This window comes from Elgaria multicarinata, chromosome 10 (assembly GCF_023053635.1).
Source record: "Elgaria multicarinata webbii isolate HBS135686 ecotype San Diego chromosome 10, rElgMul1.1.pri, whole genome shotgun sequence".
NCBI classification, from domain to species: Eukaryota; Metazoa; Chordata; class Lepidosauria; order Squamata; family Anguidae; genus Elgaria; species Elgaria multicarinata.
Genome location: NC_086180.1, coordinates 29,221,176 through 29,237,739, shown reverse-complemented (window position 1 = coordinate 29,237,739; position 16,564 = coordinate 29,221,176). Strand labels below are relative to the sequence as shown.

At 38.5% G+C, this 16,564-nt stretch overlaps 1 protein-coding gene across 1 annotated transcript in view; it reads right to left on the bottom strand.

Annotated features, from left to right (window-relative positions):
- The window catches only part of SGMS2 (sphingomyelin synthase 2), a 36,620-nt gene that overhangs the window by 19,188 nt on the left and 868 nt on the right, over positions 1-16,564 (bottom strand). The gene's annotated exons all lie outside the window — the stretch shown is intronic.

The window sequence follows — 16,564 nt, the reverse complement described above, 5'->3', positions numbered from 1 at the left end:
TACTTCTTTCGTAGCCAGCTGAAGACCTTTTTATTCACTCAGTATTTTAACACTTAATTTTAACTTAAATTTAAATTTTACTGTTTTAACTCTGTATTTTAATCTTATATCAACTTTGCTGTGTGGTTTTATCCTGGTTGCGCTTTTTATACTGTATTTCGTAATTGTGTTTTAAACTGTTGGGTGTTTTACTGTGGTTTTAATTTTTGTGAACCGCCCAGAGAGCTTCGGCTATTGGGCGGTATAAAAATGTAATAAATAAATAAATAAATAAATAAATTTGGGGAGGGGATCCTTTGAGCTACTCATTCTTGCTGCCAGCAGCAAATCTGAGAAACTTCAGACTAATTTTCCCTCAAGGACGTCACTAGTTGTTTAGTTTCTTGGAGAATGGGTGAGATCTTATATAAGAAACAATACAACAATTAGCACATGCATTGCACACAGAATGTCCTAGGTTCAATGTCTGGCATCTTCAAATAGGGCTGGGTAAGACTCCTGTCCGAAATCCTAGAGAAATGCTGCAGTGAGTATAGACAATACTGACCAAGATGGTATGAATACGTAACCTTTCTATGCAACGTATGTAGTCATTACTTATATACTCTGGAACAAAAAATTCTTTACAATTTATCCGCTGCCCATTTCATTTTAAACTTGTGCCTCAATATATTTAACAAGCTTTGATAAAAAATCTTAAATGTGGGGAGATCTTTTCCTTCACAATGTATTTTGCCATTTTAAATTCTCGGTTTTGTGCTTATCCTGTAACAAGAATAGCTATTAATTCTACTGTCATCCAGACATCTTCCATGAAACTGATGGCAGCTCCTTGTGAACATTTTCAAAAGGTGTTAGCAAGACAAATGCATTGACTAGACATTGGCAAGAATGTCTAGTCAAGAACTCTCTGAAGAAAGTAAGTATATGCAGCTGCTTTTGAAAGAAGCATTGTCTACATTTCCATTTGACAGTAAATGTTTCCTATTTCTGCAAAACTGTTAATATTGAAGTGTCACAACATTTTCCTTTCACTCTCAAATTCCACACTGGTGAGTCAACAAAACTACTCTTAGCCTTAGGCAGTACATACTCTGCAATTCACTTGGTGGAAAAAACACTCAACAAAATAATCATGGATTATGAGGCATATTTCTCCACCCATGAAAGATGTGCAGTGCATTCCTACTGAGTTCAAAGGGGCTTACTCCAAGGTAATAATTTCAAGAGAAAAGGACTATCTACAAAAGCTCATGCCATAATAAATTTGTCTTTATGGTGTTACAAGACTGTTGATTTTGCTCCCTGGTGAGTATATTTAAGACAGGGACAGGCCACAAAATCTGTAGGGCCACAACTTCCATCAGTCCTAGCCAGCATAGTTAATGGTGAGGGATCATGGGAGTTGTAGGCCAAAAACATCTGAAGGGCCACAAGTTGCCCACCCATGCTTTAAACCTATAGCCTAAGTCACATATTATAGATCTTACCAATAAGGACATTAAATTCTCGGGAACAGTGTAGCATTATTTATTATTATTAATATTATTAAATTCCTCAGAAACAACTTAATTGCCACTTAATCAGTACCACCACAGTCTTGTAAACAAATTCCTCCATAAAATTTCATCAGGCTTCCGATTGGATCACTTCTGAATGGGAATGAATATTTTAAATGCATTCTGACTACAACTGTGTTTCTCTGGAGCTTTATCCAGTCATAACACACAGTCACACTCAATTACTCTTGTCGGACCTACTCCACCTGCACACACAGTTTCTCTCACACTCTTCTGGGACTTGTTAAGGCTTTCATTAAATTAACCTATTCTTACCATACAACTAACAACACATTGACATATGAAGCTGCCTCATATAAGGTCAACCAACCACTGGACCACCTACCTCAGCTTTGCCCTGGTTTGGAGATCATGCTAAACCATAGATCAGCGAGACAAGCCGCAAGATACATGAGCCTTGGGGTCATGTGCTCCGCCCTCTTCCATTAGCATGGCGGCAGGAGTTGGGAAGCTTTTGCTTCTATTTTTAATTAGCCACAGCTTGTCATGTTATCCAAACCTGATAACCTGCAGTTAAACTTAATTTGTGCTTGTTTTATATAAGCCAGCTTCAAAATGTTATTTATGAAGCTGGCTTGTTTCAAATAAACCATAGTTAAATATAAACCACATTTTAGAGTTCACACATAATGCTAAGCAGTAGTTAAGTAATATTGGAAGCAAAGGCTTCAGATCTCTTGCAACCTTGTAGCAGCAGGAAGGAGCACATGACCCCAAGGTTCACTTAAGCTCATTCTCATTACACTAAACTATGATATAGTGTGGTGTCCAAACACAGCCACTGTCTACTGTAACTGGCAGCAGCTCTACAAGGTCTCACGAAATAGTCTTTTCCCTGCCACACTACCCAAGATCCTTTTAATTGGAAATGCCAGAAAAACTTCTGTATGCAAAGCATGTGTTCTATCACTGAACTATGATATTTCACCCACTACTTCCCCCTTATGGGTTGTACTCACTGGGTTACATCCAATGTTAGTCTAACTTAAGCCCCATTCATTTCAATGGATCCACTCCAAATAGGACTAACATTGGATACAACCCAATGTGGGGAATGTTGCCAATATCCTTCTTAGAGAAGTTCTGTTTTGACATTATGCTTACAGCAACGTTGATTAAAAGTTTAGGCAGCTGGTGTGCAGCAACTAATACTTGTTAGGTAGTAGTTTGGGATCAAGACTTATTTCTGTATCCTTTATTATAGTCTGCTTTGGCCACTTACTGTCTGATTTACCAAACTATCTTAATGAAAGAATTTTCTGTTTATATGGTTACAAATTCTAACAATGTAGTTGTACACATGTCTACTCAGAGGTTTACATTCTATTGAGTTCAATAGGATTTACTCACAGGTAAATGGCTACAGGATTGCAGTGGAAAAGTTGTTATGTTGCATAGCAACAGGCATGCCAACCTAATTACTCACCAGTAATCCAATTGCACCACAGATCTGTGAATTCATCATTACTCAGAAGCAACATTTGGATAACCTAAGCCATTTATGCCTGATAGAAATAGTCATCTAGATGCTTTCTAGGATTACATGCATCTATAGCCATAACATCTTGCAAATCTGATTCCTTCGCTGTCCTAGAAAGCTGTCCTAGACTGGCTGCATTAAATCTATTATGAATATATAGTCACTACGTAAACTTTGTACATCTAACTTCAAACTTGACTGACAAAATATACTTTTGACACAGTGCGGATTTTATAAAAGCAAAAAAAGGGGAGTCAGTAGCAACCTTTACAGTAAGAGCAGCTTCTTATATATGAAATGTGACAATATTGTAAGGTCTGAATCAGGCTTAATATTGAAGAATGAGGAGTGCCTCAAATTGTCATTATTCCTCACTTTCAGTTTCCCAAACTTTCAGTTTCAGAACTAACTAGGACCAGCACTACCTCTGCACCAGCGTTTTGCTTAATCGTGGGTTGAAAGGGGGATTATAAATTAGAGTTGAGTTAGGAAACCTGGTGGGCTCCAGATAGTTAGAACTACAATTCCCATAATCCCTTACCATTGGCCATGCTGGCTGAGGCTGATGCATATTGTAGTAGAAATGATCTGGAGGGCACTAAGTTGCCTATGCTTAGGTTAGAGTGTGTAGGAGTGGGGAGATCTGGATTGAAATCTCTATGAAACTGACAGGATGACCATAACTATTTCCCAGTCTAATCTACTTTACAAATTCTGAAAATAAAATGGGGGGTGGGCATTGAGAGGAAGAGTCATATATGCCAAGATCCTTACAGGAAAGGCAAAATATATATGTTGTAATTAATCCAGAGCATTGGGCACATGTATGTGTTTGCCCGAGCCAGAATCTACGTTTCACTGTGGGAGAGAGTTATGTGCAGAGCAACAATCTCTTCACACATACGGTTTTGCTCAATTCTAAAGTAACTGATCTGACACTGTCTGCGTTCAGATGGCGCATTGGCTACTTTGCAGGTACTCCCTACACAATCAGAGAAATAATGAACCATGTTGGTTATAAGCAACTGTGAGTGGATTATTAACTACGGTGCATTGACTAACTCATCCCCCGCCCTCTGTGCTCCTCTCAGTCCTCCTGTTTGTATCCCATCATCCCTTGCTGCCAAAAGTAGAGTCTGCCAGCTTGAGTACAGCGACATCCACCACTTTGACCACTCTTGCATAACAACTTTGTAGCCAACAAAAATAACCAATGGTGCCCTCCACATGATACAATAACCAACAGTGGTTTAAATAACTCACTCTGCACTTAGTTGTTTCAGCAAAATAACCCACTGTGGGTTAAAAAATCCCACCATACGATAGGATAACCCATGGTGTGTTAAAAAACCTACTGTGGATTATTTAACTCATCATGGGGTTATCATATCGTCTGAATCCAGTCACTATTTCTTTATGAAGGCTACATCCAAGTTAAGTTTTCTAAAATGGGTCTTTTAAAAAACAAAATAGTTTCATATTGTGGACTAGCACATGCATTTGTGGTTCCAAATGATTCTAATTAACACTTCTAGTATTCATACAGGCTGCACATAAGCAGACTACTAGAGGGAAAAACAATCTACAGTTAAGACGCATAGTTGTGGGCTAGTGCTTAAGCACAAATAACGGAAAACAAGAGCTATAAGGAGGGAATTTGAGCAACTATTTCCTCTTACAACATATATGCACATATATGTCCACATCACAATACGAAATCATTTATTGCCCCTATCTAATTAAGAATTTGAAAGTTCCCATGAACATCCCTAGCTAGCTTTGTGGTCAATTTCATGTGGCACAGACATAGTTCCCCTCTTTGAGCCAGTAACTGGAGCTACAAACGCAGAGCCCTTTAAAAAAAAAGAAAAGAAAAGAACAAGTCTGAGCAAATTATGGTTTAATTTGTGTTAAGCTGTGTATATTTACTGTTTTATACTGTATGCTTTTACCTGTACGCTGCCCTGAGATGTTATTGATATAGGGTGGGATATAAATGTTTCTCCGCTGTGGCACCCCGGTTGTGGAACGAGCTCCCCAGAGAGGTCCGCCTGGCGCCTACACTGTACTGCTTTCGTCGCCAGCTGAAGACCTTTTTATTCACTCAGTATTTTAACACTTAATTTTAACTTAAATTTAAATTTTACTGTTTTAACTCTGTATTTTAATCTTATATCAACTTTGCTGTGTGGTTTTATCCTGGTTGCGCTTTTTATACTGTATTTCATAATTGTGTTTTAACCTGTTGGGTGTTTTATTGTGGTTTTAATTTTTGTGAACCGCCCAGAGAGCTTCGGCTATTGGGCGGTATAAAAATGTAATAAATAAATAAATAAATAAATAAATAAAATAAACTGGCTGTTCAGGATGGGGAGTTGAATTCAGTTTCCACTACGTCCACTAAACAGTTGATTTGCAGAAGTTCAGTTTTTTAAATATGGGCTCTGTGTGGGATCAGGGCTGAAGCGTTTTCAGGCAGTTGTGCCAGCTTCTGAAAATGAGGAAAACCCAAGACCATAAAGAAACCACAACAGGGAAAACGTATATTTAAGCTGCATGTATATTTAAGCTGCATGTATATTTAAGTGCCGTGTTATTTTCAAACAGAAACATGTGTTGGGACATACTAGCTGAATGGTAGAGGGCTGAATAGGAGTTCGGGAGGGCTTCTTTATTCACAAGGGACCATGAGGCATGAGGCAACTAGTGGGGAGGAGAAGCCCAACATATTTTCCCACTATGTGGGTGGGAACATGGCCATATGATCCTGCCCACATAGTTACATCCCGATTCAAACCATACTTGTAAGAGTATACCCCAGTTAGTGGCCCACTCAACATTTTACTCATTTGACACAGTAAAATGTTGTGGCACATCAATTTGAGAATAGGAGAACACATTCTGCCAATTTACAAAACTGTCTGGACATAGTCAACTGGAGACAATCCCTATCTCATCACAGGCAAATAAGCAACTGTCTACTTTCAAGTTTGGTGCAAGGCTGCAGCCACACACAACCTATTCTAGGCAAAGGTGGGCTGTGCACAAAGGCCTGAGGTGTTGAATGCCAGGGAATAGGATATTTTTCGTCTTGCTTTGGCATGGCTGAGCAAACTCCTCACCACTCTCCAGGCATGTGGGAGTTAGACTAAGGAAACTGTACACAGTGCCCTGCCTGAACCAGTTCCCAAGGCATTTGGTAATGTACAAAGTTTCTGCACCTCCTCCGCCAAATGCATCTATAGGGTCAGGATCTAACTGAATTAAGTTGGCTGTATTAAGTCCAAAAGTTGTTTTTTGTCTATATAAACCTATACATTTGTCGCGAAGTAGTATTTAAAAACAATCTACCATAAGCACAATATTATCAAATCTCAGAGCACAGCAAGAGGGCTTAAAAATTATCATCTTACTGCATTCTTTGGAAACAGTAAGGCCAAAATATATTCATCTCCCATTCAAGGAAAGGTTTTAAATACGTGTATTTCCTGAAAGAATATCAAATATGTGGATTTTGTTATGATGAAATATTTCAGACAGCTGTCCAAATTTGTCATAACATAGGGTGCCCATATGTACTATTTTACACAGCACAGTATTCTAGTGTCCAAGTTCAATTTAAAGATCAAGAACCAGGAGGGAAAGCAGGGGCGTGAAGGCCTATCCTTAGTACTTGGGTAGCAGAATATTGATCTCACTAAGGTGAGATGTCTTATAGTTCTATTTAAATTATAGTCATGATTTCTAAGTGTGCATCTCTACATGTAAATTAGCACATGCAAAAGTTATGCATGTGCTAATTTACATGTAGAGATGTCTTCTCTTCTGTCCGCTTTTTTCTTGATGCATTTCTTCCTTTTTTTTGTCTGGGTGCAATGTATAAGCAGCAACCTTGCTATATCAGTAGATAGCCATGGAAAGCTCACATGGAAAATAACTGACAACCGTGCATAGAGAGCAAAGTTGAGGATTTAGTAATACAAAAAGCAGCAGAGGAAATTGAAACTTCCTTCCCTCAGCCAATAACTGGTCCTGCTCTCTTCTAAACCTAGGATGGGGATACTGCTATCATAACAAATAGCTGCTCAATACTGATTAAGCCTATTTGTTATGATCCATGCTTGACATAAAAAGGGCAACTAAGAATAAAACTACTGCTAAGCAATCCCAGGCTTCACCGGAAACAAAACAAAAGAGACAGAGACCTACAATTTAAGAAATACTGGTCTGAAGATATAACTAGTTTCAAAAGTCTTTTCACTAATCCAAACTATCCATCATAAGAAAAAATAGTAGTGCTCCTATCTCAATTTTTCTATCTTATTACACCTTCTGATTTTCGGTAATAATTTTGTATCAATTCAACGTTTTCCTGTGTTCCCTCTCCATCAATAGTGTATTGCAGGCTTTTCAAGTAGATGCTAATTATTATGTTAATCTTCTTTTATCACATATGTAAATCATGTATCCAACTAGATAACATGAATATCTAATTTTCCCCACATGAACCAGAAGTTAATTTTGATTACCAAACTGGTTACTGCATAAGGTCTGATTATTATCCATTAATTAATGAGTTCAATGCAAGGATTGAAATGAATATATTCTCAAAGCTCTTTTTGGCAATGCAATTAACTTCTCAAATGTATAGCCTAAAACCCCCAAATTATCTATTGGATGCTGCTGCACTGGAGTACATCTGCCTTATTTGGATAAAACATTATACAATGATTTAGTGTTACATGAATGAGCCTCAGACCTGTACACTGCCCCTCCCCTTCTGGTGAGACAATGGAGGTGACTGGAAGCTTTCACGTCTGTTCTTTACTAACCACTGTTTAGCATTAAAATGTGGTTAGTCTTAAGTATGGTTTTCTGAAACAAGCCAACTTCAAATTATAGTTTATAAAGTGACCTTCTTTCAATAAATCATAGTTAACATTATCCACAGTTTAGGATTCAGATGCAATGCAAAACTATGGTTAACTGAAAATAGAAGTGAAAGCTTCTGATCTCCTCTAGATAGCTACACTAGAGGAGAAGGAAACACATAACCCAAAGGCTCATTTACTTAACACTAAACCATAGTTTTGTCTTACCACTGGACAAGGCCACAGAACAGCCTTCCCTAACCTGGTGCCCTCCAGATGTGTTGGAGCACAACTCATATAATTCCCAACTAGCATGGCCATACTGGCTGGGAATTATGGGAGCTAAGGCCCAACATAGCTGTAGGGCACCAGGTTTGGGAAGGCTACCATAGAAAGTTGTATGTGCAAGTTAAAAGTTACCATCTCCATTCAAAGCTCTTTCAAGACCACTGGATTCAGCTGATTAAACATTAAGAACATTATTAGTTGGAAGCCATTTCCACAATCAAATGATCATATTAAATGTGTGTCCTGCAGATGCAGCTCCACATATATCTATGGTGGCATCTGCAGGACTTGCTCAAAAATATTGTGAATCATATGGATATCCATAGTTGAAATAACAGTCATGGGCAGAATGGCATATTGGAACTGGACCTCAACAACAATAGGTTATTGTCATTAAGATCTCTTTTACAGGTCTCTGTGCATAGAACTGTATCTGTACAAGACTCTCTTCACTTTGTTCCCTTAGCTGGAACAAAATATGGAACAAACAGTTATTCCTTGTTCCTGTCTACTCCTGTGTATTTCTTTGCACATGTGGATTGCAAACATGTTAAGTAGCTGGCTGGAATAAATGTACTCATGGTCTACCTGTGGATGGTTCTATAAGCCAATAAGCATTGCCAGCCAGATGTTTCAAATACTAAGCTTCTGACACACAATGTTCCTCATCATTCAAGAACAGATACTGAGAGAAACAGTGCACCCATTTAAAAACATGCAAACTCCCTGTGCCAGAATATAGAAATAAAGCTCTTATTGGCAACCCCATCTGGAAGAAGTAGTGAACTATTCTAGTTGTTTCCGGTACGATTAGAGACAACTGAAGAAAAAATATCTGCTATAGACCTGTCTCAGTTCACACATCACACCAAAACATGGTTTAACTTGATGGACTCCAGAGCACAGTTTGGGCTTCCAAACATACAGGAAAGACATGGTTTAAAACTTCTTGTCCATTTAGCTCTCCAGTCTGGAGGCTATTGTACCTAGGTGAGGCAACAGCTGTAATGACACTGACCTTTTTCAGATGACATGCTAAGCCATGGTGGTTCAGCATTTTGAGCTAAACATTATGGCTTAGTGTGTCATGTGAACCTTGATTTAGCATGTCGTGTGAACCATTCCTAACCATGGTTGCTACATAACTATGGTTTAAACACATCCATTAACCATTTGCTGCAAAAGGATTAGCACCCAAACCATAGTTTAATGTGTTGTGATTAGACCCGGTTTGTCAATTCAGATATTATGCAAACTCCATTTAGCAATCCCACTTCAAACCGTGGTTTCAATTCTGATTTGTTGGACAACTGATGATTTGCAATTCAGAACGTTACGCTTTGCAATTCAGACATCATGCCAAAATATAGTTATCACTGATTTATGTTTAAGTGTAACTGAAACCAGCTATTATTAAATCAACAACATATACTTTCTGTGAAAGAAAGTAATTTCAACTATCTTGTGCCACCATCTATTAGCCAACCCTCTCCTTGCTCTTCTATTACAGTCCTTTGGTGACTGGATCCACCTCTTTTCTATATGGATACAACACATTTCTGTATAATTTTATTGCAATTTCACTAACCTGGAAAAGTTACCAGCTTCTGATTTTGTGTTGTTGTATTCCATTTATACCCCACATATCTACAAAATACCCCAGGCGGTATTCATCATCATAGATTGGAATCCACACTTTGTTCCATAAAACTATATCTAAAAAGTGAAAAAAAACCATCCTTTTAATGCTATTTAATCAGCCCAAAACATGAGATGCAGCTCAACGTAATTTGTTTATGCTACACCATCTTGAGTATATACTTCCATAGGCTGAAAGCCCTTTAGGCTGGCGCCATGTAATTTTTAATCTTCTCTCTAATACCTGCTGACATTGTATATATAATACATTAGCCATAATAATGTCCACTCCAAAAAAGCTACATTATATTGAAAACTTGAAATAAAAAGCCAGCAAGAACAAGTGTACTGTAATAAGCCTTGTGATATTTTGGAGAACTAAAAAGAGTATTTTGTATAAGTTGGCTAGAAAGCATTTACCAGGACATAGGGAGCAGGTGACGTTGAAAACAAAATCAATAGTTGCTACCACACACTTCTCATCTCTCCAACATTTTAGTGCCTTTAGTCCTGCAGGATAGGTTAACCAGGGGGTCCCTCAACCTTTTTGGACTCATTGACAGAGTTGGGAATTTGAAAAACTGCTGTGAGCCCCACCACAAAATGTCTAATCAACAGGCCTGGTCCAAGGCCTATAGAGGGGACCAGCCACACTGCCTCCCCCCTCGATTTGCACACCTGCCCCCTGCCAGGTAGCTTACTTTTCTGGGTGCGGACACATGCAGCCGCCTCACCAGAACAACTGCCCTTAAGCTGTTTCCACCTTCAGGAGCAGCGCCATGCTTACGCAACGAGCAAAGTATCATGAGAGATCCCGGAACATCTTGCGATTGCCTGATCTTGCACAGGCGCCGCATGGCTCCTGGAGGGCAGAAAGACCTTACAGGTAGCATGCTGGCAATACAGGCAGATGTGTCTGTGCCAAGAAGAGTGAGCTGACTTGCTGGCAGCCAGGCAGGTGGGTGGAGGCATGGCGTGAGGCGCGCAGGAGGTGCTCAAGTAGGGCAGGTGCATGGCCAGGAGAATAGGCAAGCAGGACCAAGAAGCAGCAGACCCTTTGGAGGGAGAGAACACCGCTCTTTCCATACACCGTTTCATGGTAGGGCCAGCCCTGCTAATCAGCGGATCACTGCTTTTGTCACTGTCATGTCTATAGATATTCGGCTGCAACTTATTCAGCAAAAACTTTTTCTTTTGTGTCTATTGGATACCACACTCTCTTTAATAAGGAGTTGCCTAATTTGCCTAATTGCTTGTGGTACAATACAGGAAATGCTCCTTTTAAATATGTTTGGGCATGTCCTATAGTTGCTTTGTTTTGGGGGAGGTTATTACACAGATAAATTTTGTACTGGAACAGTCTTTAACATTCACTGCTGTACATGATCTTTTAAATAATTTATCTGCTTCATGAAAATTAACAAATGATCAGCGTTAGTGCCCTTTTGACAACTAGAAGACTGATATTACAACATTGAAAGGATAAACACTCACCTCCTATAATACAATGGATTGAGTTTACAACATTTTCACTTTTTGAATAGGTAGAATATGAACACCTCCTTCAAATGGATCCTTATGTATAACTGCTAGAAAGCTGTATGTATTTCATGTGTATTAATTTGTATGGATATATGCAAATCCATGTATATATACTAAGAAAACAGAATTTTTAAAAAAGTTTTATGGGTGCCTATGGGTGCCATATTGGGGACCCTTTCATGAGCAGCATTGGAGGTTCATGTGAGTGCTATGTTAGGGACCCCTGGATTATACAGTAGGCCACAAACCCATGAAGGAGCATTTCTTTTACTACGTTACAAGCCAAGCTTTCATTTTTCTGCACATTAAGGAAGGATATTTGGGCGTAGTAATACTGTACAGTTTATATTTTAAGGAGTCCGATCCTAAACATATTTACTCCAAAGTAAACTCAAGTGATTTCAATTCACTTTCAAATAAATTTGCTTTGGACTGCAAAAGTGAAGCCCAATCCCATATGTGTTTATTTGGAAACAGGTTCCATCGATTTCAGTGGGGCTTACTCCAAACTAAATGTGCATAAAATTGCTGCCTACGAGCCAATCCTATGCATATTCACAGAAGTCAGTCCCACTGAGTTCAATAGGACTTACTTTGCAGTAAACACGCACACTGTTGCAGCCCAAGTCTCAGCTCACAGTTGAACAGCAACAGACAGTGAAGTTAAACAGTTCTTTGAGCAGATGCAGATCCAAGGAAACAGTAGTTCATCTGTCTTGCAGAAACTTTCCCATCAATGCCGGTTTTAGTTCCTAAATAAATCTCACAGCATCTGCTGGGACAGTACTGTCTGTGATTCTTAATGACTTGTGGAATAATCTGGGACAGTAGTGTCCATGGTACAATAATCCTCCTAACAGGCTGAGATCTGCAAAGACAGCAGCATCTCTGTTAAGAGTCATCCTACCAGCATCTGCTTGGCGTGTAGCAGCACTGTATCCATATTAAAATGAAGTGTCATGGCACCCACATTTATATAGTCTTCACAAATATTACCTAAACTCAGACTAGATAAATTTACCTTTTCCATAAATAGTTTCTGAATAAAACCAATTAAAGAGAAGCATCTAGAAATCTAGTTTGTAAGCTAAAGTGGCTGAGTTAGAAAAGGGAAAGAAAAAGGACATTCAGTTTCAGTACTAAGTGGGTTTAAACAAAGAAATTAAGGCTTGATTAAATGTATTCAAGACATAGGTGAGCTATGGAGTCATGAATGCAATATGCAGGCAGAAAACTTTATCACTGAGGTACAGCTTGAGAAAGTCCATGAAACTCAACTAGTTCCAAGCTAACAGGCTAAAAAACACCAAATCTGCCTTCCCTAGTTTGTGAATAAAGCTGCCCACCAATTTTATGTCATTGATATATTGAACAAGGGGTCAGCAGAGTATAGAATGGGATCTGCTGGAAGATCTCTGGTGATTAGTAGAAAGGCAGTTGAGAGTCAGAAACCCTTTCCAAACAACAACAACTAAAAAGCCTTTCCCCTGTTAAATTAGGTTGCTGAAAGAGAACGCTTGGGGAAATACAAGGGGTGGATGTGTGTATGAAAGGACTTGTGTGCTTGGTTTTGGTACCAATCACAGGTTCCTGGGCTGAGTATGTTGTCAGAGACACCATATTTCCTAATTCTTAGCACATGCTCTCTTGAGCCACTGTTTTGTATCTTACTCTAGTTGGTGGACATTGGGATTCTAGTAAAAAAACAAAGTAGATCCCACAAGCCTACAGTCTGCAGAGCCCTGTACTACATCGTTGAAATTTGAGAGCTTTTAATGAGTTAATAGAAACAAGTAGTATTGCTAAAATACACTCATTACCCTAATCCTAACAACCTTTATCTCAAAATGTCCCGAGAATTCCAATGAACCTTAGGCCCAATTTATGTATTCTCTAAATGTCACAGGAGCCACCAAAAGAGTGGGTTATTCCCACACTATTCCAGTTATATGTGAGTGATCACATGGTTGGGCTGACTGGTTTCTTCCCATCTCAGCATTGTACTGGCTGGGAATTCAAGTTCCGTTATCCCCTAGGTAACTCATCTATCTTCTCTTTCCACTGGATATGTATTTCTAACGACAAAAGACAAATCCACATAAAGTTGGCATAGGTAACTAAACTTCCATTCTTACTGAGCAGTTGATGCTGGCAGACCTAGAGCATTAAAGTGTCTACTTGGCTGCAGTCTTCAAACCACTTACCCCAGAGCACTCTCATTTTTGTAACTATGATCGCTCTCAGTGGTTGCAGCCATTAAGGGATGCTTCTCATGTTACAATTTCATATACACAAACTGACACTTGTTTACGGAGAGGCATGCATTTTGCAATGTGAAAATGGATGCAGATGTGCCCTTTTTCTGGCCTAATATAGAAAGTGCATCACCATCCAGAAGCATATTATCAAGGCGATGGAGAAGGAGGGAATGAGAGATGGACACAGCAATTCTTACAAGATGTACACTGTTCCAGAAAACAAAACCCAACTCAGACCTTCCTTGATAGATGATAGTAGCCTGAGAATGGCTACTTACAGAGTAAAGAGAGGCCTTAAAGTCAATAACCACTACAGCCACATACTTTACTAGGAAAATAGCTTTGTAATTAGAGGAAATGTAAATGAATATTCTCCAGGATTTTATGCTTGGAGCTACCTGGCTAAAAAAAAAAACATGACTAAAAAAAAAAGCTTGACGTGCTAATTCTATCCTATCTACATGAAACATCGTTATCATGCTTTGTCCAGTTCTAGGCTTGATTAACTAGAGGCAAAACCAAGTGCTTGATTAATGGGATGTCTACTGAAAAAGCATTTAACAGAGACATACTTGTCAAATATGTTTGCCTTAGTAATTTGATTCTGCAGATTCTGTGGCTGGCAAGAGGACATGAGTTTCTAATTTTCTACTGTAAACTATAGCAAAAATTCATAAAACATTGGGTTGGATACCTAACTATCTTCTGTTCAGATATGGAAAGTTTTACACCTGACACTAGAGTGTTGCATGACAAAAGTGGAACTAAACCTGAAGATGCTCTGCCACTAGAACAAGCATGAGAATTGCTACACCTACCCATCCTAGCACTAGATGAGAGCTAGCATGAAATTCCCTTTAGCTTGTGGTTATTTAGATCCAACCTACTATATCCAACAATTTCACACGATCTATAAGTAATCTGTCATATTGTTCCAGCTGAAGCAAGTGAGAGATTTCAATATGATGCAATTAAAATGTTAAGTCCCCAAAGATGCATAATGACTGGAAGCATTGATTTAAAATATGCTAAATGGTTACAGAAGTTTATCACTATGAAGTCCCCATAGTCTGGTAGGTCTATTCTTCATAGCGTAAGTACAAAGCAAATCAACAATCAAAAGCATAATTTGGATTATCAGAAATTCTAATTTATTTAAATGAAGTTAATGAACTAATCACCAGGACTTCTATGATCTGAAAAAGAGACTGATTCAAGCCTTGTATCAGCCAAGGTTAAACATCAGGAGTGTACTCTCAATGCTTTAACGGCAAAATATTCTAGGAATAAACTGATAACACTTCAAGGTAGGCACATCAAAGTAGCAGGACACTTCTTTACTAGTTATACATTTATTTATAACTTCCTTTTCTGTCCAAACTTCCTAATTTTATAGCTGTCTACCACAACTGGTCCATCATACTGTCTGCTATCCTAAAACCATTCCAGAATATCATCTATAGGATTACTCAGGATTAAGTGGCTTCATGTTGCATTCACAGATGGAAACCACTTAAAACCATAATACCCGAACGTTAAATGCATCTACTTGGAAGACAGGCCCATTGATGTCAATACCAAAAAAGTAGGTTAAGGGTGCAATTGTATGGACATCCCACAACTCTCAGCATGTCCCTGCCAGTAAGGTTCTATCCTTACTGCCACTGCTAGATTAGGGATTGGAGAGAATTTTTCAATTCATTTTGGGAAAAGAATTTACCAAAATTTGCAAATTTCTTCATAAACAGAATGGAATGAATCTGAGATTTAGAAAGTGAGAATGTAGGAGAAAATGAGACTTGAGATTCATCCATCCAAGTGCCTTTCAATGCTTATCTCTTAAAAGTTTGGCTTTGAATCTCTATGTGTTCAATTATCATCTCTTTTTTTCCTAATAGTCTCCACACATTTTTAATAGCTACATAGGGAAGTATAGCATGGTCCTTTCCATGCTGGGAATGGCTATAACTACTGAATTTGGCCAGTGCAGATGGGAGAGAATCTGGCTCAGTTTGGTGTTTTTTTAAATAAGAATTCACCAAGCTTTGCAATCCCCCACCCCAAAGCTAAATGGAAAGAACTTGAATTTTTTAAAAAATAATGTAGAGAAAGCAAAAATGTTGAAATTGAGGCTATCATACTTTGGACATATAACAAGAATGACTCATTAGGAAAGACAATAATGCTAGGAAAAACAGAAGGTAGAAGGAAAAGAGGAAGACCAAATTAGAGATGGATTGACTCCATAAAGGAGGATATGGACATGAAGTTGCAAGATCTGTTTGCAACAGATGCGAATGGAGATCGTTGATTCAAAGAGTCGCCGTAAATCGAAGCTGATTTAAAGGCACATAACTAACCAGGAGAAAGTTAATTGATAAATCCACCCATCCCTTTTTAGTCCATTAAGTCAAGTGAAACACTCAAGAAATCCAACAGTTACTTCCAAACATTAAGGGTTACACAACTGACAGAACAAATATAAAGCCACTTTGTATTTCAAGAACTCTAGATTTCTATTAATGAGCCTTCCCCAGGAGTTATATATTTCAATCACATGCTCACTAAAATCCAGTAACTCTCATAAAGTAAACTTTCCATACGGAATTTGTAATACACAAAACAATGGGAATATTACAAACACTGTTGTAAATCACAATCTCTTTGGGCAGCTTGAAAATCTATACCATTTTAAAACGACAAACTGTAGTTCATACTGTAGTCCCTAGACTATATTTTTATATAATAAACTATTTAGTATAAAATGCTGCACAAACAATCAACTTCCTGCTGTGTGCAGAAGCAGCGCCATTAGAACAGCAGACTCAATGGGCCTCGTGCTCTTTGTGTACTTCCTCTTCTTCAAGGAGGAGGTAACTTGAGAAAGGAAAACACGGGCGGAGAAGC